The following is a 7,332-nucleotide window of genomic DNA, read 5'->3' as shown; positions in this document are numbered from 1 at the left end:
AAAGAAGTTACCGAGCCGGACATGTTTTATGAGCCAGCAGGGACTCTGTAGGCCGCCAGGTGTCAACCCGTGTATATAAGGGGACGGCCCGGCGGTGGCTTAGGACAACAAACAACAGATTGATAGCCAAGCTAGCGGATTCGCTCCTTGGTCATCGAAACCTACCAATACAACATCAACTGGACTAGGCCTTACCTTTACCGTAACGGGCCGAACCAGTATAAACCTCTCATGTCCTTTGTCCCGAATAACCCCTTCAAGCTTCCTAGTTGCGATGGCCCTACGACTAAGTCCTCTCGCTAGGACATCTGCTGTGACAATTCCACGACAAGACTGCTCCTCAATTAAATAGTATCCAAAAAGATGAAGGTTAAACAAAGCAGTGTAGTAGCAACATTTTTACAGTTGTGATGAACATTAGTAAATTGTATCTTGGGAACAATATACTAACCATAGATATATAACGCCTTTCGATGCAACAGTAGGGCTATTCCTATTGAGAAGGATCAGAGAGCATATATATTGGATGTTCCTGTTAAAAAGGATTATTGATGCATCAAGAAACTGTATACTGACTTGAAAGTATTGTGAAGAGACATATTGCATACCACCGTGGAAGTCTCAGCTAATACCTTTTGCAGAACAACGTATTCATATATGCGTTGGCTCTAAAAAACTTTGTTGCCTTTAAATACATGTGTAGATAAAGAAATTAAAAGTAGTTTGAAAAGCATGAAGATTTCTGAAGACTTAAGTTTGGATGTTTAGATTTTCTCTTTGGCATGAAAGCTGACAAGGCAAATCACCCAAAATTCAGAAACCATAATTTTCATTGCAATTATGCCCCTTTCTCTTTTGTTATCACTACTACAACACATCTGAAAAATAGGTTAGAGTTTAAAGATGCAAATATATAGTACTCTATATATTGTTGAACAGAGACTCAGAGATATTTAGCTAAAATCAACAAAAATATGTGTAACATACCAGCCATATGTCCACATTCAGAAATAAAAGGGGTCTATTGTAGGGGTAAGTCAATGCCCAAGTTGCTAAGATAAACACCATGCCCATCTCAAAAGTTCTAAAAAAACTGCTTGGGATTGACAAACCTTCTTATCTGACTTTCCACTGCCCTTACTTAGCTCAGGTGTCTGGGAACCAGGTAGTTGTTCCTTGGAGCAACAAAAAATGGTTGTTAGTGAGGACTTTGCACAAGAAATGTAAATGTAGTTAAGTTATATAGGAGCCAGTGCATCCTCCTTTCATTTTGTACCTATGTCTTTGGCTTCATCTTCCTTGTTTTCTTATTTTCCTCATTTGATTTATTTGCATCAGCATCTCCATCATTTAATTCCCTAAAACTTTTTTTCAGAGCACACAATCAACGAAATGACACTTCGAACCCACTAGGATATGCGCCACGAGAAGAACATGGTAATAACATCAGGTGATGGAAATTAACTTATCATATTAGGCCATGGAAGCAGCAGTAGGATAAATAATTGGACATCCCAACTTGCAATAATAAATCACATAAAGAGAACATGATATCACTTGGAAGCATGATATCTTGTATGTGACAACACAAAGAAAATGAAGCCATCTTAAGGCAACTCTAGAGCCAGTTGAAGTATAAGAATATGACAGTGGATGTGAAAGCAACTTCAGAATCAAATGTAAGTTCTTTTCTTCTCCTTTTGTACTACTTGTAATAACATGCCTATTGTGCGATAGGCGAAAGTGTCTTACCCTCGTTGTGAGGGGGCATGTTACTTGTTATAGGCAGCAGGGGTGCACCTCCCTGACCATAGCACATACAAAGTTGTTGGAAAAGATTACAACTTGGGGAGGAAGAGATAAGGAGATAAGAGAGGTTACAAGATAAAGAGATTCTTCCTAACAACCCAGTCTATCTCCTGGTGCGCACCATCTCCATTGTGACGTCGTGACAGATGCATTTAACACCCTCCCTTAATCACAACTTCATCAAGTTGAGATTATGTTTGACGTCTTCAAAGCTTCTTGTGGGTAAAGGTTTTGTGAATCCATCTGCAATTTGATCCTTGGAATGCACAAAATGTATATCAAGTTTCTTCTGAGCCACCCGTTCTCTGACAAAGTGAAAATCAATTTCAATGTGTTTGATCCTAGCATGAAACACTGGATTAGCAAACAAGTATGTAGTGCTACCTCTTGAGCATGCATTGGTTTTCCCTTGAAGAGTAAAGGGTGATGCGGCAAAGTAGCGTAAGTATTTCCCTTAGTTTTGAGAACCAAGGTATCGATCTAGTAGGAGACAACGCACAAGTCACCTAGTACATGCACAAACAATCAAGAACCTTGCAACCAACGCGATAAAGGGGTTGTCAATCCCTTCATGGTCACTCGCAAAAGTGAGATCTCATAAAGATAGTAAAGTAAATATTTTTGGTATTTTTGTTGTATAGATTGGAAAGTAAATATTGCAAAATAGTAAACGAGATGCGATGTAAATAAAAGAGCTGCAATATAATAAGAAAGAGACCCAGGGGCCATAGGTTTCACTAGTGGCTTCTCTCAAGATAGCATGTATTAGGGTGGGTGAACAAATTACTGCCGAGCAATTGATAGAAAAGCGCATAGTTATGAGAATATCTAAGGCAATGATCATGAATATAGGCATCACATCCGTGTCAAGTAGATCGAAATATTCTGCATCTACTACTATTACTCCACACATCGACTGCTATCCAGCATGCTGAAGGAAATATGCCCTAGAGGCAATAATAAAGTTATATTTCCTAATATCATGATAAATGTTTATTATTCATGCTAGAATTGTATTAACCGAAAACCTAGTACATGTGTGAATACATAGACAAACTGAGTGTCACTAGTATGCCTCTACTTGACTAGCTCGTTACTCAAAGATGGTTAAGTTTCCTAACCATAGACACGAGTTGTCATTTGATTAACAGGATCACATCATTAGAGAATGATGTGATTGATTTGACCCATCCGTTAGCTTAGCACGATGATCGTTTAGTTTGTTGCTATTGCTTTCTTCATAACTTATACATGTTCCTATGACTATGAGATTATGCAACTCACAAATACCGGAGGAACACTTTGTGTGCTATCAAACATCACAACATAACTGGGTGATTATAAAGATGCTCTACAGGTGTCTCCGATGGTGTTTGTTGAGTTGGCATAGATCGAGATTAAGATTTGTCACTCTGATTGTCGGAGAGGTATCTTTGGGCCCTCTCGGTAATGCACATCACTACAAGCCTTGCAAGCAATGTGATTAATTAGTTAGTTGCGGGATGTTGCATTACGGAACGAGTAAAGAGACTTGCCGGTAATGAGATTGAACTAGGTATGATGATACCGACGATCGAATCTCAGGCAAGTAACATACCGATGACAAAGGGAACAACATATGTGTTGTGCGGTTTGACCGATAAAGATCTTCGTAGAATATGTAGGAACCAATATGAGCATCCAGGTTCTTCTATTGGTTATTTACTGGAGATGAGTCTCGGTCATGTCTACATAGTTCTCGAACCTGTAGGGTCCGCACGCTTAAGTTCAATGACGATCAATATTATGAGTTTATGTGTTTTGATGTACCGAAGGTAGTTCAGAGTACCGGATTCGATCACGGACATGATGAGGAATCTCGAAATGGTCGAGACATAAATATCGATATATTGGAAGCCTATGTTTGGACATCACAATGGTTCCAGATGAGTTCGTGCTTTTTCCGGAGTACCGGGAGGTTACCGGAACCCCCCGGGGAGTATATGGACCTTATTGGGCCTTAGTGGAATAAAGGAGAGGAAGGGAAAAGGTGGGAGGCGCGCCCCCTAGCCCAATCCGAATTGGGTGGGCCCCCCTTTCCTTCCTTCTCTCCTCCCCTTCCTTCTCTCCTACTCCTACTACTTGGAAGGGGGAATCCTACTCCCGGTGGGAGTAGGACTCGCCTAGGGCGCGCCATAGAGGTCCGGCCCTCCCCCTCCTCCACTCCTTTATATACGGGGGAGGGGGGCACCCCATAGACACACAAGTTGATTGTTTAGCCGTGTGTGGTGCCCCCCTCCACAGATTTCCACCTTAGTCATATATTATGTAGTGCTTAGGCGAAGCCCTGTGCAGGTAGTTTCATCATCACCGTCATCATGCCATCGTGCTGACGAAACTCTCCCTCGACACTGAAGGAAATATGCCCTAGAGGCAATAATAAAGTTATTATTTATTTCCTTATATCATGATAAATGTTTATTATTCATGCTAGAATTGTATTAACCGGAAACATAATACATGTGTGAATACATAGACAAACAGAGTGTCACTAGTATGCCTCTACTAGACTAGCTCGTTAATCAAAGATGGTTATGTTTCCTAACCATGGACAAAGAGTTGTTATTTGATTAACGGGATCACATCATTAGGTGAATGATCTGATTGACATACCCATTCCATTAGCTTAGCACCCGATCGTTTAGTATGTTGCTATTGCTTTCTTCATGACTTATACATGTTCCTATGACTATGAGATTATGCAACTCCCGTTTACCGGAGGAACACTTTGTGTGCTACCAAACGTCACAACATAACTGGGTGATTATAAAGGTGCTCTACAGGTGTCTCCAAAGGTACATGTTGGGTTGGCGTATTTCGAGATTAGGATTTGTCACTCCGATTGTCGGAGAGGTATCTCTGGGCCCTCTCGGCAATGCACATCACATAAGCCTTGCAAGCATTGCAACTAATGAGTTAGTTGTGAGATGATGTATTACGGAACGAGTAAAGAGACTTGCCGGTAACGAGATTGAACTAGGTATTGAGATACCGATGATCGAATCTCGGGCAAGTAACATACCGATGACAAAGGGAACAACGTATGTTGTTATGCGGTCTGACCGATAAAAGATCTTCGTAGAATATGTAGGAACCAATATGAGCATCCAGGTTCCACTATTGGTTATTGACCGGAGACATGTCTCGGTCATGTCTACATTGTTCTCGAACCCGTAGGGTCCGCACGCTTAAGGTTTCGATGATAGTTATATTATGAGTTTATGCATTTTGATGTACCGAAGTTTGTTCCGAGTCCCGGATGTGATCACGGACATGACGAGGAGTCTCGAAATGGTCGAGACATAAAGATTGATATATTGGAAGCCTATATTTGGATATCGGAAGTGTTCCGGGTGAAATCGGGATTTTACCGGAGTACCGGGAGGTTACCGGAACCCCCCGGGAGGTATATGGGCCTTAGTGGGCCTTAGTGGAAGAGAGGAGAGGTGGCCAGGGCTGGGCCGTGTGCCCCTCCCCCCTAGTCCGAATAGGACAAGGAGAGGGGGCCGGTGCCCCCCTTCCTTCTCTCTCTCCTCTTCCCCCCTCCCGAATCCTATTCAAACTAGGAAAGGGGGGGGGGAATCCTACTCCCGGAGGGAGTAGGACTCCTCCTGGCGCGCCCTCTCCTGGCCGGCCGCACGCCCCCTTGATCCTTTATATACGGAGGCAGGGAGCACCCCTAGAGACACAAGTTGATCCACGTGATCATATTCTTAGCCGTGTGCGGTGCCCCCTTCCACAATAGTCCTCGATAATATTGTAGCGGTGCTTAGGCAAAGCCCTGTGACGGTAGTACATCAAGATCATCACCACGCCATCGTGCTGACGGAACTCTTCCCCGACACTTTGCTGGATCGGAGTCCGGGGATCGTCATCGAGCTGAACGTGTGCTAGAACTCGGAGGTGCCGTAGTTTCAGTGCTTGATCGGTCGGGCCGTGAAGACGTACGACTACATCAACCACGTTGTGCTAACTCTTCCGTTGTCGATCTACAAGGGTACGTAGATCACACTCTCCCCTCTCGTTGCTATGCATCACCATGATCTTGCGTGTGCGTAGGAATTTTTTTGAAATTACTACATTTCCAAACAGTGGCATCCGAGCCTAGGTTTTATGTGTTGATGTTATTTGCACGAGTAGAACACAAGTGAGTTGTGGGCGATATAAGTCATACTGCTTACCAGCATGTCATACTTTGGTTCGGCGGTATTGTTGGACGAAGCGGCCCGGACCGACATTATGTGTATGCTTACGCGAGACCGGTTCTCCCGACGTGCTTTGCACAAAGGTGGCTAGCGGGTGACAGTTTCTCCAACTTCAGTTGAACCGAGTGTGGCTACGCCCGGTCCTTGCGAAGGTTAAAACAACACCAACTTGACAAACTAACGTTGTGGTTTTGATGCGTAGGTAAGATTGGTTCTTGCTTAAGCCCGTAGCAGCCACGTAAAACTTGCAACAACAAAGTAGAGGACGTCTAACTTGTTTTTGCAGGGCATGTTGTGATGTGATATGGTCAAGACATGATGCTAAATTTTATTGTATGAGATGATCATGTTTTGTAACTGAGTTATCGGCAACTGGCAGGAGCCATATGGTTGTCGCTTTATTGTATGCAATGCAATCGCGCTGTAATGCTTTACTTTATCACTAAGAGGTAGCGATAGTCGTGGAAGCATAAGAGTGGCGAGACGACAACGATGCTACGATGGAGATCAAGGTGTCGCGCAGGTGACGATGGTGATCATGACGGTGCTTCGAAGATGGAGATCACAAGCACAAGATGATGATGGCCATATCATATCACTTATATTGATTGCATGTGATGTTTATCTTTTATGCATCTTATCTTGCTTTGATTGACGGTAGCATTATAAGATGATCTCTCACTAATTATCAAGAAGTGTTCTCCCTGAGTATGCACCGTTGCGAAAGTTCTTCATGCTGAGACACCACGTGATGATCGGGTGTGATAGGCTCTACGTTCAAATACAACGGGTGCAAAACAGTTGCACACGCGGAATACTCAGGTTATACTTGACGAGCCAAGCATATACAGATATGGCCTCGGAACACGGAGACCGAAAGGTCGAGCGTGAATCATATAGTAGATATGATCAACATAGTGATGTTCACCAATGAAGCTACTCCATCTCACGTGATGATCGGACATAGTTTAGTTGATTTGGATCACGTAATCACTTAGAGGATTAGAGGGATGTCTATCTAAGTGGGAGTTCTTTAAGTAATATGATTAATTGAACCTAAATTTATCATGAACTTAGTACCTGATAGTATCTTGCTTATTCATGTTTGATTGTAGATAGATGGCCCGTGCTGTTGTTCCGTTGAATTTTAATGCGTTCCTTGAGAAAGCAAAGTTGAAATATGATGGTAGCAATTACACGGACTGGGTCCGTAACTTGAGGATTATCCTCATTATTGCACAGAAGAATTACGTCCTGGAAGCACCGCTGGGTGCCAGGC

Source organism: Triticum dicoccoides, chromosome 1A, assembly GCF_002162155.2.
Source record: "Triticum dicoccoides isolate Atlit2015 ecotype Zavitan chromosome 1A, WEW_v2.0, whole genome shotgun sequence".
Taxonomy (NCBI): Eukaryota; Viridiplantae; Streptophyta; class Magnoliopsida; order Poales; family Poaceae; genus Triticum; species Triticum dicoccoides.
Note: the sequence above shows the minus strand (reverse complement) of the source record.